This window comes from Prionailurus viverrinus, chromosome C1 (genome assembly GCF_022837055.1).
Source record: "Prionailurus viverrinus isolate Anna chromosome C1, UM_Priviv_1.0, whole genome shotgun sequence".
NCBI classification, from domain to species: Eukaryota; Metazoa; Chordata; class Mammalia; order Carnivora; family Felidae; genus Prionailurus; species Prionailurus viverrinus.
This window is the reverse complement of record NC_062568.1, coordinates 163,390,427-163,414,441: the sequence shown is the minus strand read 5'-3', so window position 1 is coordinate 163,414,441 and position 24,015 is coordinate 163,390,427. Positions and strand designations below refer to the sequence as shown.

Below are 24,015 nucleotides of genomic sequence, written 5' to 3'. Positions count from 1 at the left end.
TGTTCAGTCAACCAATAATGAGAAATCATTGTTCAGGCACAGGGCTAGGTTCTGGGGATTCACAAGTGAATAAGACAGGGAATAAAGATCCCTTAAGGAACTCACATTCCAAAATGGGAGGCAGAGTGCAGCACCTGGGTGGCTCAGTCAGCTAAGCGTCTGACTTTGGCTCAGGTCATGGTCTCGTAGTTTGTGAGTTCGAGCCCCCTGTGGGGCTCTGTGCTGACAGCTCAGAGCCTGGAGCCTGCTTTGGATTCTGTGCCTCCCTCTCTCTCTGCCCCTCTCCCGCTCATGCTTTGTCTCTCTCTGTCTCTCAAAAATAAATAAACATTAAAGAAATTAAAAAAAATAAAATAAAGGCAGAGACCTAAACAAGGCCATACAGTGTCACAGAGGCGGCCGAAGGTATTACGAAGGACCGCAAGAGCATTGCAGCCATGGCATTTGAGCTGGGCTTTGAAGGATGAATAAAAGCTCGCCAGGCAGATGGAGGAAGCAGCTTTCTAACTCAGACATGAAAGTATGTTTGATGGGCTTGGGGAATGGCCAGCAAACCAGGCCCAGATTGCAGGGAGGGGGCAGAGGATGGGAAGGGCGAGGCTGGAGGTCAGCTCAGTTTATTCCATAGAGAGTAGGAAACCAGCAAAGGTTCTACAGCAGGGCAGGAACCAGATGAAAGCTGGGTGTTGGATAGAACTCCAACTGCAGTGAGTGAGGCGGGGAGGTGTAGTGGCTGGGGGTAGTGTCCCCAGAGCCTGGCCGTTAGTGGACAATAAGTATTTACAGAACAAACAAATGATTTCGAGAGGAAAGAATATAGCAGTTCTGACAAGAGGTCTGGCCAGACGTAATGCTTTTCACTAACTGCTCGTTTTATGCATGTTTTTCTTTTAAGAGAGCAAAAGCTTTTCTTCTCCTTTATTGAACCATCACAAATGTATATAATCTGAGATTGGAGGCATAATTACATAATGTCTTACATTGTTGGCAGTTTCCTAAATGTTTGCTTTGTCTCCCATAATAACTCTGTCATCTCCTTGACAGCCAGGGCAATGCCTCTTATGGTCTGTGTGCATTGCCCACCAATACCTCTCATGTGCTGAGCACACAGTAGGCCCCGGTAGGCAGAACCGTGAAGCTGATTCATGGAGCCTAAGAGTCAGACAGGCTTTGTAATTAACTGGTTCAACTCTCTCATTGTACAGATGAGGAGACTGAGACCCAGAGGAAGGGAAACACATGCCCTACCTGAAAATACGTTCACAGTCCTACTTCTGGGCCCTTGCGTTTCACAGCAGGGACTTGGGCTCAGTTAAGCCTTTCAGGAGCAAATACCAAGGGTCAAGAACAGACTCTGAAATCAACCAGTGATGAGTTTGGGTAGCGGTAGGGCAAATAGAACACCAACACACAACCGATATAGGCACAAGAGAAATGTGTTCATGTACATGCACAGTATTCAGCTTCAGTGCTTACTCAGTGCTTACAGCATAGCCTGATACTAGAACTGCTAGAGGACAGCATGAAGATTAGAGTGTGGACTTGGAGGAAGGTGGGTCCGAGTTCAAATCCCAGCTCTGCCGCTTACCCGTTTTGTGTTTGGCAAGTTCCCTAAACCCCCCAGCCATGGTGTCCACACACGTGTAAAACGGCAAAAATACAATTTCCTCCTTACCAGGTTATACAGATTCACTGGGGTGAAGTATATAAAATGTCTATCACAGTGGCTGCAGTAGGAGTTGAAAGGGATTGAGTGAGAGAGAAAGAAGGAAAGAAAACAGCAGGACTTGGCAACCTGTGGGATCCATTGGTTATTCACCCTTTGTTTGCTGAACACTTACTCCGTTCAAGCACTGGATCAGGAAGGAGAGGGAGGGGTCAGCTGCCCCAGCCTTTCAAACCTGGGTAACTAGAGTGGTAGGGACAACCAGTGAGTTAGAAAGATCAGGAGGGAAAAAAGATTTGGGAATAAGGGAACGGGCGTTCATCCTTGGGCATGCCGAGTGCCTGACTAGGGGTTCACCCACAGAGAGGGGTTCACCTGGAGAGTGTGGCCCAGCAGATAGTGGAAAAGGTGGGCCCGGGACAGGGGAGAGACCCAAAGATTAGAGGTGCAGATTCATGTGGGTACTGGGGGTGGGAAGCAAGAGCTAGCAGAGGAGGAGCGTAAGGGAAACTCCTGAAGAAAGTCACATTTGGGAAGCCGACGAGGAAGAAAAACCAGGGTGGCGTGTGGCCCAGAAATCCAAAGTGGGTAAATCTTGAGGAAACAGTGAGCTCGGGCTCAGTCTCAGAGGAGTGAGGGAAGATGCCAAGGGTTGACAAGATGGCAGAAGCCGCAGGTGGGGCTCTGCTTTGATGCTTCAGTGGAATCCCGGAGAGAAACGGACAGCAGCTCATAGGAGGGGTAAGGTGAGCTCGCAGGAAGGTGAGCATGCCTGCAGGCCAAGGGGGAGAAGCCAAGGTGACGGATGGACAGAGATGCAAGGAAGAGAAGGGGCATAAAAACCGATGCGTATCCAGGCACTGCTAACACAAGCAGCAGAGTTAAATGCCACCTTCCCCGCAACCATAGCAGTGAGGCGATTTTATTAGTCATATTGTGCAATGAAGAAAGTGGGCCCAGAGAGGCTAAGTAACTCCCCCAAGTTAGCAGTAGGAGGAGCTGAGATTCGAAGCCAGAAGTTCTGGCTCCAGAGTCCACAGCCAGTTTGAAGGAGAGTGTTTCTGGAGGCGGGAAGGGAAGGTTGTTAAGGCTGCGCTCTGGCAAGGGAGAGGACAGCAAAGATGGGGAGAAATCATGAGGTGGGGGGGCAGGGAGAGTTCAAGCCACAGGACCTCCGCCTTCCCAGGAAGGCAGGAAACAGATCGAGTGCTAGGAGGGAGAGCCTACGAATGGATTGGAGGCCAGAGGACAGCAGACGAGGTTTACAGCAGTCAACGGGGAGACTGGATGAGACACACGGAGATAAACATGAAGGAGGCCAAGCAGCCGCAGAGGTTAAAGGGCATGGATTTAAAATGAATCCATCAGTTGCAAGGCAAGATCAGAGAAAGGGTACAGTAAGGTTTAATCCAGGGTTGGGGTTTACACAAGTAAGAGGTGTTAAGGGGAGACTATAGGAAGGAAGGGAGGACATGGCATGGGTATAGTCCAGAGCTGGAAGGGGAAGGAGAGATGTGAAAAAAGACAAGTAGGTAGCAGGAAGGGGATGTGTTCAAAGAGGAGGTTTGAATCTCCCCTTGTACTGAGAAGGGCTGACTTTCCCCTCTGGCAAGAGGCACCCCCATGAAGGGCAGGCACAGGTCACAGCCTTCCTATCAGACATACCTTCCTATCCACATACCTGGCTTCAGGAATTTTCTCGCAGCTGAATAAATAAAAGTAAGTCCAGAGAAAAAGTCCTAATCAAAACCTGAATGGATCAGCTTGAGATTTCAATGTTACTCAGCACTGAAAAAAGGATTTTTAAAATCCATTGTGAAGGGGCTCCTGGGTGGCTCAGTTGGTTAAATGTCCAACTTCGCCTCAGGTCATGATCTCATGGTTCATGGGTTTGAGCCCCACATTGGGCTCTGCACCGTGAGCGCAGAACCTGCTTCAGATCCTCTGTCCCCCTCTCTGCCCCTCTCCCTCTCCCTCTCTCTCAAAAATAAATAAAAACATTAAAAATAAATAAATAAAAATCCACTGTGAAAAGTTGTAATTCACACTCCCCTTCCCCCAATTCCATCCAAAGAATGCAAGATGTAAGCAGGGTTTGCTTTTTCTCAGTGATGTAGTGGGCTGTATCACCCAGTATCCAATAAGCTGTGCCAAGCACATTTGCATTGTATTTAATTCTCATCTTAACCTTTGAAGAAAGGAATTGTTATCCCCATTTTATAGAGGAGTAAACAGAGGCTTATCACAGACTCTCTTTACATATGCACAGAAGTGATGTAATGACCTTCAATATTCAAGATAGAGTATTAGGAGAAAAACAGCAGAATAGTATGTAAAACCTCATTTTTATTTAAAAAAATTCCTATCCAGGGGCGCCTGAGTGGCTCAGTCAGTTAAGCGTCCAACTCTTGATTACGGTTCCAGAGATTGAGCCCCGAGTCAGGCTCTGCACTGACAGCAGGAGGGAAGCTGCTTGGGATTCTCTCTCTCCCTCTCTCTCTGCCCCTCACTTGCTCTCGCGCCTGTGCATGTGCACTCACTTTCACTCTCTCTCAAAAAAAACTTTTAAAGAAGTGTCATCAGGGTGCCTGGGTGGCTCAGTTGGTTGAGTGTCCAACCAGCTCAGGTCATGATCTTGCAGTTCACAGGTTCAAGCCCCGTGTCGGGCTCTGTGCTGACAGCTCAGAGCCTGGAGCCTGCTCCAGATTCTGTGTCTCCCTCTGTTTCTGCTCTTCCCCCATTCACATGTGTATGTGTGTGTGTGTGTGTGTGTCTCAAAAATAAACATTAAAAGAAATTTGTTTTAATAAAAAAGTTTCTATCTAGAGGCACCTGGGTGGCTCAGTCAGTTAAGCCTCCAACTCTGGGTTTCACCTCGGGTCATGATCTCACGTTGAGTGAGTTCGAGCCCTGTGTCAGGCTCTGTGCTCACAGTGTGGAGCCTGCTTGGGATTATCTCTCTGCCCCTCCCTCACACATGCTTTCTCTCTCTCAAAGTAAATAAATAAATAGGGGTGCCTGGGAGGCTCAGTTGGTTAAGCATCCAACTCTGGATTTCTGCTCAGGTCTTGATCTCACAGTTTGTGAGTTCGAGCCCCACATCAAGCTCCATGCTGACAATGTGGAGCCTGTTTGGGATTTTCTCTCCTCCTCTTTCTCCCTGTCCCCAACTCAAGCTCAAGCTCTCTCTCAAAATAAATAAATAAACTTAAAAAAAAAGTTTCTATCCAGATTATATATATATGAATTTATACCTACATCTAATAAGGATATAGTTATAACTCATATAGGTGTAGTGCCAAGTCTAAAACAATACACTCCAAACTGTCCCATAAACCCCAATCACCAATTCTTATCAATTCAGAGTTTTCCCTTTCATGTGTTTCTATATTATTTTAGATGTTTGCCACTCATTGGCATGGTTTTTTAAATAATTTTTAATAAAAAATTTTTCCAGTAGGGTTTATTGAACCTTTCAAATTGCAAAAGACCACCCACTCACACACACACACCCACACTCTAAAGATTATTTTTTAAATGGGAAAGGGAAAACTGGTCAGCGACATGCAGAAGAATGAACCTGGACCACTTTCTTACACCATATACAAAAATAAACTCAAAATGGATGAAAGACCTAAATGTAAGACAGGAAGCCACCAAAATCCTTGAGAAGAAAGCAGGCAAAAACTTCTTTGATCTTGGCCGCAGCAACTTCTTACTCAACACATCTCCAGAGGCAAGGGAAACAAAAGCAAAAATGAACTACTGGGACCTCATCAAAATTAAAAGCTTCTGCACAGCGAAGGTAACAATCAGCAAAACTAAAAGGTAACCAAGAGAATGGGAGCAGATATTTGCAAATGACATATCAGATAAAGGGTTAGTATCCAAAATCTATAAAGAGCTTATCAAACTCAACACCCAAAAAACAAATAATCCAGTGAAGAAATGGGCAAAAGACATGAATAGACACTTCTCCAGAGAAGATATCCAGATGGCCAACCAACACATGAAAAAATGCTCCACATCACTCATCATCAGGAAAATACAAATCACAACCACAATGAGATACCACCTTACACCTGTCAGAATGGCTAAACAATTCAGGTAACAACAGATGTTGGTGAAGATGCAGAGAAAGAGGATCTCTTTTGCATTGTTGGTGGCAATGCAAGTTGGTGCAGCCACTCTGGAAAACAGTATGAAGGTTCCTCAAAAAACTAAAAATAGAACTACTCTACAACCCAGCAATTGCACTACTAGTCATTTATCCACAGGATACAGGTGTGCTGTTTTGAAGGGACACATGTACCCCCATGTTTATAGCAGCACTATCAACAATAGCCAAAGTATAGAAAGAGCCCAAATGTCCATCGATGGATGAATGGATAAAGAAGATGTGGTGTGTGTGTGTGTGTATATATATATATATATATATATACACACACACACACACTGGAGTATTACTCAGCAATCAAAAAGAATGAAATCCTGCCATTTGTAACTACATGGATGGAACTGGAGGGTATTATGCTAAGTGAAATGAGAGAAAGACAAAAATCATATGACTTCACTCATATAAGGACTTTAAGAGACAAAACAGAGGAACATAAGGGAAGGGAAACAAAAAGAATATAAAAACAGGGAGGGGGACAAAACAGAAAAGACTCATAAATATGGAGAACAAACGGAGGGTTACGGGAGGGGTTGTGGGAGGGGGGATGGGATAAATGGGTAAGGGGCACTAAGGAATCTACTCCTGAAATCATTGTTGCACTATATGCTAACTAATTTGGATGTAAATTTTAAAAAATAAAAAATAAGGGGCACCTGGGTGGCTCAGACGGTTAAGCGTCCAACTTCAGCTCAGGTCATGATCTCACGGTCTGTGAGGTCGAGCCCTGTGTTGGGCTCTGTGCTGACAGCTCAAAGCCTGGAGCCTGCTTCAGATTCTGTGTCTCCCTCTCTCTCTGCTCATGCTCTGTCTCTCTCTGTCTCAAAAATAAATAAGAAAAAAATAAATTTAATTTAAATAAATAAAATGGGAAATTTTTCTCTTCCATTAGTTTATCAATTAAAAAACACACAAACACCTTGTCCTTCAAGAGTCCAATATTTTTTTAAGCTTAAAACGTTAATAAAGTAAGGTAGTAATGTCTTACAATGCAATAAATACTCGCCAAAGACAGGTGTTTGGTCCTTCCAGCAAAGATACCAGTTGCCATGGCTGAGTGAAGTGGTCAAAATGACTCACCGCAGGGCCCCAACATCTCCATCTTTTCAAGTGTCTGCTCCCATCTTTCACTTCTGAGAGTTTCCTTCCCAAGCCATCATGCATTAGGCTTCCCATTGCCCCCACCTAACCATTACTCCATAATTAAAGTTTTCCCGAGCAGTAGAATTCATTCCCTCATCTGATGAAGGAATACAAAGTTAAGGATTTAGAATTTTCTTTCTCTTCCCATGTAATTAATTAGCACTTCAGCAGGAGCTTTCTGAACACGCTGAATGAATCTGAGACTGAGTTGAATGGCAGAGGTACCAGGCAAGCTAGTTGGCTGGTGGGTTATCAATCTGCCACTTCGGGCAGCCATGATATCTGAATGTCCACCATTGACCTTCGGGGGGGGGGGGGGGGCTGCTATGTGAGGATTAACTCCCGGCTGGTGTCGCCAGTCCTGCCTTTTTCCAAAAGAAGCTGGAATGTGGATTTATGTAAAATCTGCTTTTTAAATGTTTACATAAATCTTCTTTCTTTTTGTAAGCACTATGAAGGTCAAATAAAACCCACATGCAGGCCCAGTGCTGCCCATGTGCCCACTAGCTGGGCATTGATGTGACCTCGGCCCACCTTTCCAGGCTCGTCCCCAGCTCCTCTGCCCCTCACAACCTCACCCTCACAGTGCCCTGTGCCCGAGCACCTCTGTGCCTGGGTTTGCAACGCACCAACCTTTTAGATGCCCTTTCCTGAGTTCTCTACCAGTGTCTTTTCCATCCTTCAAGGATCTGCCTAAATGGTACCAGCTCTTCCTAATCCTAAATATTAATCTCAGTTAACATTGTCCATCGTCTAAAGCTTTCTTCCAAAAGCTACTTCCCTTCCACTGCATTTCCATTGATTTTGGCACTTTTCACATTCTGCCTCTCGTTGCCATTATTTCTGCATGTTTAAGTCTTTCTGGTAGATCATAAATTGGTAAAAAGGAAGGATGTTTTTGTGTGTGTGCCAGCTATGACCTTGGTACTATTATCCTCATTTTACAGGACAGAAAACCAAAACTCAGTGACTAAGTGATCGCCCTGAGCTTCCCATATATACTGTCTCCCTGCCCATCTTCTACACCTCTGTCTGTTCCTGCTATCCAGAATCCTCCTCCTCCTTCCTTCTCCGTCTGGTAACTCCTACTCAACCAAGACAGTTTTACCTACCAGCATCTTCTCTTCTCCACACACCAGTCTGGACTGGTCCCCCTGCTCCCCACACTTCTGTGCTCCCATAGCACCCTGTAAGAACATCTGTCAGAGCACTCATCAAACATAATTAGCTATCTGATTCTTTGTTTCTTCTGTTGGGACTATAAGCTCCCTTCCTAGCAGAGTGCCTGGTCCAGGGTAAGTGATCAGTATGTATTTGATGGATGGCAGAAAGAGAGGGAAGGAATGAGGGAGGGAGAGAGGGAAGAAAAAGGGATGGAGAGAATAAGGGATAGTAATAGTCCACAGGTAATCAACAAATGTTAGGTATAATAAAGCGCATGGTTCCGAGCCCCACTTCTGGGCTGGAATTGATGCTGGCTCCTTTGCAGTCCAAAAGCAGATACATGGGAAAGCTTGAGTTATACCCCCTTCATACTCCCTCCCCACCAGAGTGGGGCCAGCAGGTGGCAGCCTGCTGCTTGGTGTCAAGGTCCCAGGAATCAGCATTCACCTCTGTTCTTTGCTCCTGGCTTCCAGCCTCAGGGAAAGTGATTTTCTGTACCAATGAGTCTCTGCTTTGGAAGGATAACTTCCGTTATGACGGATGATGTTGGGGATCAGCCTTCCCCAGAGGCTGGAAGGAAAGCACACTGGAGAAGCTCACAGCGGGCCAGTGCAGGGAGAAGGACAGACTACAATCCTCACTGCCCAGGGTAGACAAGGGAGAGAGGAGTATCTTCCTTCAGAGAACCCTGGAAGTGAGGCTTTCTGCTCTGTGGATTGCTAGAAAACTCCTGTGACACTGCCACTCAACACAGCCCCTCCTCGTTCACAGGCCAGGAGGCTGGGCCAGGATGTTCCTGCTCCTACACCCTCTCCCTGACCCAGGCCAAAGAGAACCATCTTGGTTTCAGGAGAAACTGCAGAGACTCTAGCCTGGGTTGACGTTTTCAAAAGCCTAACTGCCCTCTCAAAGGAGCAGTTTACAGCACCTACTGACAGCCACCGTGAGATCAGGGGGTTAAGGAAAACACTGGTCTCGTCACCACCATTCCACCAAAGTCAAGCCGGGAGGGAGGCCAAGGACGCCATTCCTCCAGGGAATTCGGAACCTCCGAGTACAAGCCTAGAAGTCCAAAGATCTGGGGAAAGGTCACAGGATCCATCCTGTTCCAGAGCTGGGATAGCATTCCCAGGTCCCCTGAGACCTAGACTCCACATTCAAGCAGCTGGGGTGGAGGAGCAGGGTCCCCTTTGCTCCCCCTTCTCCTCCCTCTTTGTCTCCCATCTCACTTAGTGACCCACCCAGAACCTCCCCCCAACCCCCAGGTGCTTCCGATCCCTGCCTCTAGGATTACAGAATACCAGGCTCTCACTGAGTAGACCTGGCAGGCCTGGCATACGCAGGTACTTTAGCTCAGTAAATTCTCAATGAACCAGTAAGATAGGATCTTTTACCCCATTTTAAAGACAAGAAGATAAAGTTCAAAGCCATTTTATAATTAGGGGAAAAAAAAAAACCTTAAAAGGAGACCACATTACTTAAATAAACAACAACAAAAAAACCACCCAAAACTGATAAGAACTAGGACTTAAACCAGAGAACTGACCAAATAATCTACTGCCTTAGGGGCGCCTGGGTGGCTCATTCGGCTGAGCATCCGACTTCAGCTCAGTTCATGATCTCATGGTTCATGGGTTCAGGCCCCGTGTCTGGCTCTGTGCTGACAGCTCAGAGCCTGGAGCCTGCTTCAGATTCTGCGTCTCCCTTGCTCTCTGCCCCTCCCCCACTCGCGGCCTGTCTCTGTTTCTGTCTCTCTCTCAGAAATAAATAAAAACGTTCAAAAAGTTTTTTTAAAAAAATAAATAATCTACTGCCTTAGAATGAAAGAAGGGAAAAAAAATAACTAATTTTATTGAGTACTTATCATGTGCCCAGTGCTTTAAGTGCACTATCTCATTTCATTCTTGGGGTAACCCTACAATGCAATTTCTTATTATCCCCATTTTACAGATAAGAAACTGAGGGACAGGGCGGTGATATGAGTTAACAAAGGCCCAGGCCATTCCAGTCTTCCAGACTAGGCCACAGTGGTGAGTTAAAAGGCTCACCCCTTCAGGGTAACATGCTAGCATTTTAACAATAGCTCTTTAGAGAAGACAAAGTAATCAAAGGAATGACTCCAATGCCAGGAATTTCAGGCCTCAGCCCTGCCAGTGGGCAGAATTCTCAGGGCAGGAGCCTTTTGGTAACACCAGGCATCACCCGAAGGCGGCCACCCACGGGCCTGGCTAACACGGGGCTCCATTCAGCAGCTGGCAAGGCCAAGGACTTGAGGGTAGAGTGAGAGAGAAGATTAGGTCAGAGAAGGCCAGCCCCGAGGCAGGCACAAGTGTGGGGCAAGGAAGAAGAAGCAGAAGGTAATTTCAGGTGCTCCACGGATGTCCCCTCACCCAAAAATAGTAGCCTGCTTAACAACGTGGAAGAGACACTCTCAGTGTTAGTGTGAGGGCCGGGCAGGGAGCTACTGCAGGAGGCCTGGGTTCTCACCCCAGGTCACTCCCTGTGCCACCAGGGCTTGACACCTGCCCTTGCTGGTCCTCATCTGTAAGACAAGAGGGGTGGTGTAGGTAACCAGGGAGGTTTCCCAGAGACAAGCTCTAGGTGATGGGACCTAGAACAAGTGCCAAGATTGGTCCTGAAAAGGGGATCGAAGGATACTGTTCATTTGCTTTTATCAGGGTTCTCCAGGCCAGACCAGACGTGGCCCAAGGGATGGGGAGAGGGAGCTTCTAGCTAGAGGGGACAGCCTCACAAGTACCACTCCTGAATTCTCCCCACAGGCCAGAGCTGACAGCTATAAGTAGTGATGCCTGCTGCCCATCGGCCAGGTTTGAGGGGTTCAAGGAAGCCCTCCCAGAGAAGCCCATGTGGCAAAGAGACAGGGACCATCATCACCCAGTGTAGAGGTTGGAGTCACCCAAATGGAAACAACTATACAAAATGGTACTGAAGCACTAGAGGGCTCATGCCAATTTATGAAGAAGGCATCATTACCTCCTTTTCACAGATAGAAACTGAGGCTCGGCATGGTATTAGCCAGGTGTCAGAGCCAGTGTTAGAACCCGGTCCTGCTTGACCTCACAGCTTTTGCTCTCTATTTTTATCCTCACTGATGTAGCATGTGTGTCTGTGAGAGGAGCAAGGGTAAAGAGGGAAAGGGAGGAGGTGTGAGAATAGGCAAAAGGCTGGAGAATACAATGGGAAAGACAAGGAAGGGCAGTAAGCACTTTCTTACTGAAACAAAATGGCAGCCATAGTTTTTCCAAACAGACTCTTCTGTGGTTGTATATAGTGGTTTTTGAGAGCACTGGGTTCTGAAATTAGCCAAATCTGGGCTGAGCTCCTGGCTCCACCGCTTAATCCCTCTGTGACCTAGAGCATGTATTTAACCTCTTAGAGCTTCAGTTTTCTCACTCAATACAGTGGGAATAATAATAGTCACACCTTATCAGGTAGTTGGTAAAGACTGAAGAACTATATTTAAGGGGCTTGGCATGGGTCAGGCACATATTAAACATTCAACAAAAGATAGCAAAAAACCAACCAGTATTCTAATGTACTCCAGTGGGCTCCCCTCTCTCCATGCTTCCTCCTCAAAATCGACATCTGGCCAGTCCCCCTACATCCTAACTCCCTCCTTCCTCCTGTCTGCTTCCTTTGCATTCCCTCCCTTGCAGAACCCACTTCAAAGCCTCTTCCCCCAGTGCTCCTTCTCTTTCCTAAGGACTCTAGTTTGCATTTGATCAAGTGATTCATCAATTAGCCTATAAGCTCCTTAACCTCTCAAGAATACAACGGTCCATTCTGTGACTGTTTCAATGGACTTGTTTGCATGGGATGGACCAAGCAATCAACATATGAGCTAGTGGGTTTGTGGGCTGATAGGAATCATCTAACCAGTTGCCCATGTGTGCCTGCAATTTGTAAATTAACCTCTGGATATACATCAAAACCTTCTACCCAAACTGCAAATTATGTGCTCTTGCAAATATGCCAAACTAGTAAATGAAATTTACTACTGCCCAAGAATGCCTGGCACTAATTACACAGGGAGAGATGAGTATATGAAAGATTATGGTTAGGGAGTGTGGGAAATTGGGAACTAAAGTTTACTGACTTCCTGTCAGAGAGTCTTTTTGCACCCCTTTAGCAGACTGATGAAGACAATAGACCCTTTCTCAGAACATTTTCAAATATTGAAAATAAAATGTACAGCTTGACTACAAAGAAACTCAATTATATTGACATATAATTATTAAAATTAAAAAATGACCCTCTCTCTCTGCCCGTCCCATGCTCATGTTCTGTGTCTCTCTGTTTCTCAATAATAAATAAACATTAAAAAAATTTTTTTAGGGGCGCCTGGGTGGCGCAGTCGGTTAAGCGTCCGACTTCAGCCAGGTCACGATCTCGCGGTCCGTGAGTTCGAGCCCCGCGTCAGGCTCTGGGCTGATGGCTCAGAGCCTGGAGCCTGCTTCCGATTCTGTGTCTCCCTCTCTCTCTGCCCCTCCCCCATTCATGCTCTGTCTCTCTCTGTCCCAAAAATAAATAAACATTGAAAAAAAAATTTAAAAAAAATTTTTTTTAAAAAGAGGTGCCTGGGTGGCTCAGTCGGTTGAGCGTCCGACTTCGGCTCAGGTCACCATCTCCCGGTTTGTGAGTTCGAGCCCTGCATTGGGCTCTGTGCTGACAGCTCAGAGCCTGGAGCTTGTTTGGATTCTTGTCTCCCTCTCTCTGCCCTCCCATGCTCATACTTTGTCTCTCTCTGCCTCTCAATAATAAATAAATGTTAAAAAAATGTTTTTTTAATTAAAAAATGAATGTAATATAGTAACATACGTTCTTTATTAATGCATTAAATAACAAGCTTTAACACTGGGTGTAATAACGGCTGTAATTTCAAAGCTGCAACAGGCATAAATAATAGTTATCTGCAGCAGTTCAAATGTGATATGAAAAGATTGGTGATTTCTAGGGGTGCCTGGGTGGCTCAGTCGGTTAAGTGGCCGACTTCAGCTCAGGTCGTGATCTCACGGTTCATGGGTTTGAGCCCTGAATCAGGCCCTGTACTGACCGCCCAGAGCCTGGAGCCTGCTTCCATTCTGTGTCTCCCTCTCTCTGCCCCTCCCCTACTCACACTCTGTCTCTCTCTCAAAAATAAAACACTAAAAAAAATTTTTTTAAATAGAAAAGATTGGTGATTTCTATCGGTGACAACTTCCCAGGTACTGCAAATACACTATGGTTTGTTGCCTACAACCCACATAATCAAAGAAAATGCCAAATAAAGATGTTATCTTTTTTCTCCCAACCACGTTTACAAACTGAATTCTACACATGAGCTCCTTGGGGCCGTTAATCCCAAGTTAAGAATGTTAGGTCCTTAGATCTCCGTGAGTCTTTGTACTTGGCATATCCTGGACTTCCAGCTCACCCTCACCTCTTTCTCCAGGAATCTCCACCCACAGGCCTTCCTGCCCCAAAAGGTCACGTTCTGTACACATGAGCCTCCTCTGATTGGGAGGACTGGGCCATCTGATTGGCCCAGAGAAGATGCCTGCCTCCATAGCAACCCGTGCCCAGGCTGGCCAGGGACCAGCCAAGACATGGCCCAGAAAGAGAGCCTCAGTGTTCTGAGAACTGAGCTCAGACAACAGGATCCTTCCTGGAACTTGTACTGAGTGACAAAGGAGAGGTCCCTCTGATAGTAGGCTGAGGGTGGGGTGGGCAGGTGCTGAGTGGAGCCCATGGCACCAGCTGTACTGGTGGAATAGCCTCGAACTCAGAACCTCCTCCACCCAGCCTCGAGGGTGCCTGGCTTCCATTCAGGACTGTTCTTAAATATCAGTGCTGTGGCACAAAAACAGACACATAGACCAATGGAATAGAATAGAAACCCCAGAACTAGACCCACAAACGTATGGCCAACTCATCTTTGACAAAGCAGGAAAGAATATCCAATGGAAAAAAGACAGTCTCTTTAACAAATGGTGCTGGGAGAACTGGACAGCAACATGCAGAAGGTTGAAACTAGACCACTTTCTCACACCATTCACAAAAATAAACTCAAAATGGATAAAGGACCTGAATGTGAGACAGGAAACCATCAAAACCTTAGAGGAGAAAGCAGGAAAAGACCTCTCTGACCTCAGCCGTAGCAATCTCTTACTCGACACATCCCCAAAGGCAAGGGAATTAAAAGCAAAAGTGAATTACTGGGACCTTATGAAGATAAAAAGCTTCTGCACAGCAAAGGAAACAACCAACAAAACTAAAAGGCAACCAATGGAACGGGAAAAGATATTTGCAAATGACCTATCGGACAAAGGGCTAGTATCCAAAATCTATAAAGAGCTCACCAAACTCCACACCCAAAAAACAAATAACCCAGTGAAGAAATGGGCAGAAAACATGAATAGACACTTCTCTAAAGAAGACATCCGGATGGCCAACAGGCACATGAAAAGATGTTCAGCATCGCTCCTTATCAGGGAAATACAAATCAAAACCACACTCAGGTATCACCTCACGCCAGTCAGAGTGGCCAAAATGAACAAATCAGGAGACTATAGATGCTGGAGAGGATGTGGAGAAACGGGAACCCTCTTGCACTGTTGGTGGGAATGCAAATTGGTGCAGCCGCTCTGGAAAGCAGTGTGGAGGTTCCTCAGAAAATTAAAAATAGACCTACCCTATGACCCAGCAATAGCACTGCTAGGAATTTATCCAAGGGATACAGGAGCACTGATGCATAGGGCCACTTGTACCCCAATGTTCATAGCAGCACTCTCAACAATAGCCAAATTATGGAAAGAGCCTAAATGTCCATCAACTGATGAATGGATAAAGAAATTGTGGTTTATATACACAATGGAGTACTATGTGGCAATGAGAAAAAATGAAATATGGCCTTTTGTAGCAACGTGGATGGAACTGGAGAGTGTGATGCTAAGTGAAATAAGCCATACAGAGAAAGACAGATACCATATGGTTTCACTCTTATGTGGATCCTGAGAAACTCAACAGAAACCCATGGAGTAGGGGAAGGAAAAAAAAAAAAAAGAGGTTAGAGTGGGAGACAGCCAAAGCATAAGAGACTGTTAAAAACTGAGAACTGAGGGTTGATGGGGGGTGGGAGGGAGGGGAGGGTGGGTGATGGGTATTGAGGAGGGCACCTTTTGGGATGAGCACTGGGTGTTGTATGGAAACCAATTTGTCAATAAATTTCATATAAAAAAATAATAAAATAAAATAAAATAAAATAAAATAAAATAAAATAAAATAAATAAAATTAAAAAAAAAAAAAAAATATCAGTGCTGCATTTGACAGCTCCCCTCCTATTCATTCGAATCAGCTTTAGGGAATCTCTGTTTTCTGTATCAGAAGAGCCAGTATGAACAACAGCATTTTAAAGATGAGAAAGATCAAGTTCAGTAAACACGAGTCATTTGCTCAGGCTCACAGGGCCAGCATGTGGTGAAGCCATTTCCCTTCTCTGACCCTCCTCCGTATTTTTTTTTTTTTTTTAAGGAGGAGGAGAAGAGGGGTGATAGCCTTCATTACTTATTTATTTAAAATCCCATAAATGAAGGGCATCTGGGTGGCTCAGTCAGTTAAGTGTCCAACTTCGACCTCAAGGTTCATAAGTTCGAGCCCCACATCGGGCTCTGTGCTGACAGCTCAGAGCCTGGAGCCTGCTTCAGATTCTGTGTCTCCCTCTCTCTCTGTCCCTCCCCCACTTGCACATGCACTCTGTCTCTCAAAATAAATAAATAAACTTAAAAAAAGAAATAAATAAAATCACACAAATGATACACAAAATCAATCTCTTAAAAAACTTAAATATTGGGGCGCCTGGGTGGCGCAGTCGGTTGAGCGACCGACTTCAGCCAGGTCACGATCTCGCAGTCCGTGAGTTCGAGCCCCGCGTCAGGCTCTGGGCTGATGGCTCAGAGCCTGGAGCCTGTTTCCGATTCTGTGTCTCCCTCTCTCTCTGCCCCTCCCCCGTTCATGCTCTGTCTCTCTCTGTCCCAAAAATAAATAAAAAACGTTGAAAAAAAAATAAAAAAAAAAAACTTAAATATTACTAAACATTAAAAAAAAAGGGGGGGGAGGGCACCTGGGTGGCTCAGTCGGTTAAGCATCTGACTTTAGCTCAGGTCATGATCTCTCAATTTGTGGGTTTGAGCCCCACATCTCGCTGTCTGCTGTCAGCACAGAGCCCCCTTCAGGTCCTCTGTTCCCCTCTCTCTCTGCCCCTCCTCTGCTTGTGCTCTGTCTCCCTCAAAAATAAAACATTAAAAAAAATAAAACTTAAACATTACTGATAAAATGACCCCACCTCCCCACACACTCAGTATGGTGCCTAATAATAAAGACCCTGACCATATTAGGTTGTTTTCACCCAAGTTGACATTCCTGTCTTCTAAACCCTTCCCCAAGCGTAGGATGGCTGCATTACCAGGGCCAAAGGGGGTGGAGTGGTGAGGAATGGAGATGAGCACAGCACCTGGAAACACACAGCCCAGCCGCCTGGTACCCTGCTATGAAAACCAAAATCAATTTCACTGAGAGTTGGCATCTCTGGCTGCTGGGCAAAAACCAGGCTGCGGAGGGGAATCTGCACCAAAGGCTGCTCTTTTATCTTTGCGTGGAGCATATTCTCCCCAGTGCCATATTTCTCTGCCCCCTTGTCACTTAACGTCAGAGCAACAAATTAGAAGAAATACATACCAAAGGAGACAACAAAGGCTACTTCCACGCAAAGGGGGCAAAACCACAGCCACATGAAAGATAGATATATATCCAGCCAGTAAGTTTTATTTACTTTGAGAGAAAAATAATGGGGGGGGAGGGCAGATGAGAATTCAGATTTTCTCCCACAATGCCTGTGTCCCCAGAAAGCTATGTGAGGGGCAGGGCCCAGGCCCCAGGGCTTGGGCAAGACAGCGAGACATTCCTTTTGAAAATACACTTCTTTCCCTTGGAGAAGGAACATTCAGCCAGCTTCTCAGACACCACCAATCTGTAACTGCCTGCATATCACATTAACCATCTACTTGAAATCTTGAGGCAGCATTTATTTTATCCTAGAAACTGCGACAGGCCTATTTTTAGTGGGAGGGCCTCTTCTTTCCTTGAATCCTACTTTGAAATATTATCCATATAGACTGGAAACTGTTCACAGAAGGCCTAGTAGAAGCCTCTTAGTCTAAACTCTGGGTCTGGGAGATTAACATTCCTAGGCACAGAGAGGTTAGGGATCTAGCTGTAGATCACACAGTTGGTTGGCAGCAGATGTCGGCTCCGATCCCAGCATGCCCTAGCCTTCAAGCCCACGCCTCTTTCCACAAACGGATACAGACCAGCACAAAGTGGTTGGCCATCTGATATGCAGAGACAGATCTGTCAATCTCAGTCTTATCATTGATTAGTTCCATGCCCTGGGCAAGTCATTTAACCTCTCTGAGCCTCATTTTCTTCATCTGTACGTCTGGGGTTATGACTACAACTGTCTGGAGGATTACTGAGAGAATTACATGTGCCAGAGCTTGACACACAGACAGGCCATTATTATAGTGTAAGTGCTCCTGTTTCCCGTGAAGCAGTGAGTGGATCTGCCATCTGAGATGTGAGAACTATCTGCATGACTGCCCAGAGATAAACAAGACAAGATTGCTAGCACACCCATTTTACAGTTAAGAAAATTCAGTCCTCAGAGATGACATAACTTGCAGGAGACCAGAGTTTTAGAAGTGAGTACAGGGTTGCCTGGGTGGTTAAGTGTCCGACTTCCGCTCAGATGATGATCTCACGGTTCGTGAGTTCGAGCCCCACATCGGACTCTCTGCTGTCAATCCAGAGCCTGCTTCAGATCTTCTGTCCCCCTCTCCCTCTGCCCCTCCTCCGTTCTCTCTCTCTCTCTCCATCTCTCTCAAAATAAATAAATAAACTTTAAAAAAAAAAAAAGGCACATTCTCAGCATTAAGAAGTCCTAACTGTCCTCCCTACCACACCTCCTAAGGTTTGGGTTGAATTAGAATGAGTTATCCCTTCCTTGCCCCCCACAGAGCAGAGCCTTCTATTATTGGCTCACACTCTGTGATCCTTCCTCATAAACTGGAATCAGCACAGTGCCTAATACAAAGCAGAGACTCAGTGCAGTTTTGATGAGTGAGTGAATTACTGAATGAGTGAAAATCCTGATCCACAGATAAGGTACTGATTGGCCCAATAACCTGAAATAGATGTTTTGTTGCAGAAAGCAGGAAGCAGGCCGGCAAGAGCTCCAAGGGCAGGAAGCAAGAACCCCATTCTCTTCATCCATTCCCAAGCCTGCTCTATAGGGAAGAAGCCTTTGACAAGACCAAGAGCTAGGTCCCAGATCTCAATGATCCCATCCAGAGGGTTTCCAAACCTGGCCCAGACAACTCAGTCCAGGGCCCGGAAGATAACTGTGAAGCACACGTGACCCTCCTCCAGCTAAAACAGATGTAATAACATTGCAGGCAAGGGGCAGCAAACAGGCCAGGGAGATGGCCCATCTATCTTCCTAATTGTCAACTCTGCCCATAATAAGATTTTTCTCCCTGTCACACCTTAGGCTGCTACTGAACTGAAGCAAAACCAAAATATCCATCTTCCAGCCATAAATAGTGGCCTTCACAAGGTGCCAGGGATGAAAGGAGGCTATTTGGCTAAGAGAAGCAGACAGAGCTGGAGGGAGCCCTGGCCGGGGAGTCAAGAGCTGGGGGTTGGGAGGAGGTGCGGGGGGTGGGACACTGAAGGGGGATGGCATGCTGTTAACCAGCTGTAGGTGCTTAGGCAGTTGCTGCACCTCCCTGGGCCTCTGCTTCCTGTCCAAAGTTCTGGAAATGGGGTCAGTGGGAGACGGGAGGGCTGTGAATCATGTGATATTGTATATAAGATGTTTCAGGTTACAGGCATTTGGAGGCGAGTATAGTATCCATAATTTTCATCAGAATTTCCAAGATATAATATGTAACCCTCCTTCCCCTCCCTAAAAAGAAAGTTAAGAAATACTAGCCTGGACCATTTTTATCCAATAAGCATTTACTGAACACCTTCAATGTGCTAGACTTGAAACACAAATATGACAGAAGAGTCCTCCTTTTCTGATGTTCAGTGCAGTTTATACTCTCTGTGACGGAAGCATGTCCAGGGAGCTTCAAAAAGACAGACGAGGCAGCATTGACCTGATCAGGAAAGGCCTTCTGTGATGGCACTGGCGGTGCTGGTGGTGGTGGAAACCTTACATTTAATGTTGAAGTTGAGGGGCGCCTGCCTGGGTGGCTCAGTAGGTTAGTGTCAGACTTTGGCTCAGGTCATGATCTCGTGATGTATGAGTTCTAGTGCCACGTCCGGCTCCGTGCTGACAGCTCGGAGCCCGGAGCCTGCTTCAGATTCTGTGTCTCCCTCTCTCTCTGCCCCTCCCGTGCTCCCACTCTGTCTCTCTGTCTCTCTCTCAAAAATACGTAGAAACATTTTTTTAAAAATTAATGTTGAAGTTGAAAGCTGGCTGTGCACTCACTGGCTGAACACTCACTGGCTGAACATGTAAGAACACTATTTTAGACAAAAGACAGCATGTGCAAAGACGATGTGTGTTCCAGGAACAGTTTGAAGTGTAATTGTGAGTAAAACCTAGAGGGTGCTCATGGGGGGGGGGGTGCAGTGGTGGGGAGATGGGGGAGTGGTAGAACCAGAAATGGGGCAGGGAAGGCAGAAGGGTCCAGATTAGGAAATGCCACGTAAGCCATCCTAAAGAATTTTAGGATTGTAGACAGTGAGTTCACTCTAGCTTTAAAAGTCTCAGGATGAGCCACCGCTTCCAACATGAATCTTCCTAAATGTTGGGCAGGGGCCTTGGTTAAGTTGTGAGCACAGTGGGCAACAGGGAACAGCTGGAGGAAAGAACTATTGCCCCTTGGCGCTCTGGGTGGACATGGGCTGTCTGACCAAGGTGCTGGTAGGTAGTAAGTGCGTGCGTGAGGACGGGCCTGGCACCCGCCTGACAGTTTATCTCTCTGTCCTCCCAGCCTGGGGGATTCCAGCTGCCTGTTATTACGGCTGAGAAAGAAAATTAATGATTGGCCCAGGCAATGGGATGCTAAAGTAAGGGCATGTCCATATTATGGGTCCCTGGTCATCACTTGGTAAACAGTCTTTCAGTCCTTCTAATGGTCTCTGCTACTGGCCTCAGGGCCTTCCCACATGCTGTGCTTCCATCCTCTTCAACTAATTAACTCCTGTGAGCCTCTGACTGAGCAACGACTGTACCTATCACAGAATCACAGTATCTAATTCTTTCCTTTCAAAGAAGTCAGCACTGTTTGTAACTCTGTATTTGAGTGATTTGATTCATGTCGGTCTTGGCCACTGGACTGCAAGCTTCATAAGGCCAGACAGTGCCGATTTTCTTCATTTCTGGGTTCCACTACTTTGCCTCGTGCCTGGCACAGAGCAAGTACTTGTTGACCAAATGGACCCTGAGCCATCCCCCATTCTCAGTGTCCTTTAAACATTCCCCAGAACTCACCTTATGGTCCGGGGAGGAGGAGTTTTGGACATGGGCAGGAGGATTAGGGTGAAAAGGCAATATCAGAGTGGAATCTGCTGTGATTCCATGTGTAGCTCTGTGTTCTTCTGCGTCATGTCTTGAAAGGTTCGAAAGAACCCACATTTGGTTTTACCCAGGCAGCTTCTGTGTTTAATTCAAGATGCTTTCTCCCCAGGCCTCAACCTGGTCACTGGCTGCATCTGACTGGACATGGTCAACAGGACTTTGCCCAGGCTTTGGAGGGTCATCCTGAGGAAGGGGGGAATCTCCTCTTCCTTTTCCTGGAAAATGCCTCTTCCTAGCTCTCCCAGCCTGCACCCTATCTCTCGAGAACTGAAACCCCTGGTTCTTGCAGCCCTAGCAGATGCTCAGAGCAAGCACTTATTTAGACCAGGCTTAGCGGCCCTGGGCTCTCCTCTCCACCTCCCGTGCTAAGTTACTGGCGACTCTACAGGGACAAAGTACTTGGGGTCAAAGGTTTGACCTCAAGGGAGCGATGAGAAGGAGGGAATCTCACCAGGTGGCCCACAGCTGAACGAAAGCGCCCTAGGCTGCCTGTGCACCCGCCCCTCCTCCCCCGGGGCGGCCCCATTGCCTCCACCCAAGGTCGTGGCCCAACGCGAGCTCTGGAAAGTTCAGCCAGGAGCCGAGGGATACCGGGGTAGACACTGGGGGGCCGGCTTTTGCGAAAGATAGAAGATTAAGAGCTCGATTCCAGGTCGCCCTGGGAGCTGGCGGCAGGGCGCCCAGTCCCGCAATCTGGATCCTGGACCGCAGCGCCCCGCTCGGAAGCTCTGGGCGGGGGCTGCACCACCCGAGCCGCAAGGACAACGCGGCCTCCCCCTCCCCACCGGTCTCCTCCCGGGCCAGCGCTGGGACTCGGGGAGCCGGTCAGGGCGGGAAGGGGAGCGACGCCCGCCCTTGGGTAGCCCGCGCAGCCCCGGCAGCCCCCTCCCCGCTCTGTCGCGGACCCCAGGCAGGGGCGCCAGGTCGGCCCAGGCTGCCGCAGCCTGTGTCTTAAGGGGAGCCGGGGACGCGGCGCGGGGAGGAGACGAGGCGGGCTGCGGAGCCAGAGAAGAGTGGCCGAGCGCCGGGGCCAACACCCGGGTCGCGCGGGTCAGGGTGCTGGCACGCCCCACTCAACGCGCGGCGCGCGCTGGGGTCGCAGAGAGCCTTACCTTGGCGCGCCGCAGAAGTCCGGAGGGAGGCGGCCGGCTGTGCCTGGGGCCGGCGCACACCCCGGCTTCGGGGCGCACGCAGCCTCCGGGTGCACAGTCCCGGTCCGGGGCGCGCACCCCCGGGCTGGCGCACTCTGGTCGCCCAGGGCGCGCACACCCTCGGGCGCCCTCTCGCCCGCGGGCTGGGCCTGGGCCCGGGGCGCACACCCAGTGGGGCACACCCACCGCGGCCGATGCGGGACTGGCCAGGCGCGGCCGGCGTCGCCGGCTGCCAACACCACCCGAGTCCCCGCCTTCGCTAGGGGAAGAAAAAAGACTCCTGACGCGGCGCGGGCTTTGGTGTGTGGGAAGGGGCAGCATTGCGAAACCGAGGGGAGGGTCTTAGCCTTGGACAGAGTTTGGAGGAAAAACTTTTTGCAAAGAGACCCGAAACCTCCTAACTGTGTATAGTGCTTTGCAGATTTCCAAAGTGCTTTCACGTACATTTATGTCAGTTAATCTTCGCCACCACAGTAACCAACTGTTGGGGCATTTTTGTCCTTACAGATGGGAGGACACCATCGCGCAAGGTAAAGCTTGCCCAAGCCAGGAGCAGAACCCAGTATTAGTACCAGAATCCTGAGTATAGTGAGGTGATGTCCATCCCTAGTGGGACTTTCTCATTGCAGAGGTGGAAGAGGCAGGGTGGGGATGGATGTAACGGAATTTTTATCTCCCCTAAGTCATTTATTTTTCCACTCGCTTTTTTCTTTCCCAGCCATTGCTTTACCCCACTCACTTCACTCTGCCATTACCCACAATGCTTTTTATCAGTTCCAACCACTTACATTTCAGTCACTCACCGTGACTGATCAGCGCACGAAGGGCCGTACGTTGTGCACAAGCAACCTAGGACAAAAAAAGGTGGCACTGCTCCATTTTATAGATGAGGACAAACAGGCATGGAAGGGGTCGATGTAGAGACTGCGGGACTCTAGATCCCAGCTCTGGCTCAGCTCACACCCCTTCCAAAGAGCCAGTTGGCACACGGTAAAGCTGAACCAAAGGGGTTGCACTTTTGACATGAAGACCCTGAAGGGGGAGAGAATTTGGGCAAGGGACAAGTTCTGGGACTTTCATTTCCCCGTTTTGATGGAAACATGGTTATTATAAAGGGTTGCTTCTAGTAGGGCTCCACTAAGAGCAAATTAATAGTCCAAGAGCCACAATAAGTGGCAACAGAGGCTTGGTCTTAGTACTGGGAAGTAATAGGGAGTAGTGGGGACTGTGGTGAGCTTGAAGGTAGCTCTAGGCTCCTGCCCAAGTGAAGGGGCTGATGCCACTCAGCTCTAGTGCGTTGTTGCCATTTAAGGTGTTAACCTTTAAAATAAAACTGCCAGGGGCGCCTGGGTGGCGCAGTCGGTTAAGCGTCCGACTTCAGCCAGGTCACGATCTTGCGGCCCATGAGTTGGAGCCCCGCGTCAGGCTCTGGGCTGATGGCTCAGAGCCTGGAGCCTGTTTCCGATTCTGTGTGTCCCTCTCTCTCTGCCCCTCCCCCGTTCATGCTCTGTCTCTCTCTGTCCCAAAAATAAATAAATGTTAAAAAATAAATAAATAAATAAATAAATAAATAAAATAAAACTGCCAGTTCTTCTATCAGCAAAAATGGGTTTAATTGGGAGTAGCAGAGAATTTCAATCCAGGACAAGTAATATACAGCAAACCCATAGGCAAGTCCAATAAATGAAAGAGAGGAACATTATTTTATAAAGAAGGAGGAAGTTGTGTTGGGTTGTTTTAAACAAAAGTCCAGTGGAGAGAAGGAAGAGTTCAGGGCGATAACCAACGGCTGAGTTGCAAGGGTGGTGTATTTCTTATAAGAGATGCAGAGTATATCTTTCCCCGTGGGGGCGTGTAATTGATGATTTTTTCCTGTCGAGATTCTTCTGTTAAGGGTGAGGCATTGACATTGAGTGGTAAGGCTCTCCCTAACAGCCTCCCCTTCTAGCATGCCAGAGTCCACTTTAGTGAGGTCTCTCTTTATTCTTTTTTTTCTCCTTTTCACAAGAGCAAGGAGTTAACATGGCCAGATCTTCTCTTTTTTTTTTTTTTTTTAAGAATCCAGCTGGT

General features: G+C 47.4%; 1 protein-coding gene across 2 annotated transcripts in view; it reads right to left on the bottom strand.

Annotated features, from left to right (window-relative positions):
* The window catches only part of KANK4 (KN motif and ankyrin repeat domains 4), a 73,471-nt gene extending 51,344 nt beyond the window's left edge, over window positions 1–22,127 (bottom strand). For both annotated transcript variants that reach the window (XM_047873146.1, XM_047873147.1), the window contains exon 1: window positions 21,907–22,127. The gene's annotated coding sequence lies outside the window, so the exon portion shown is untranslated. The remainder of the gene's footprint in view (window positions 1–21,906) is intronic.
* Window positions 22,128–24,015: the final 1,888 nt, after the last annotated feature.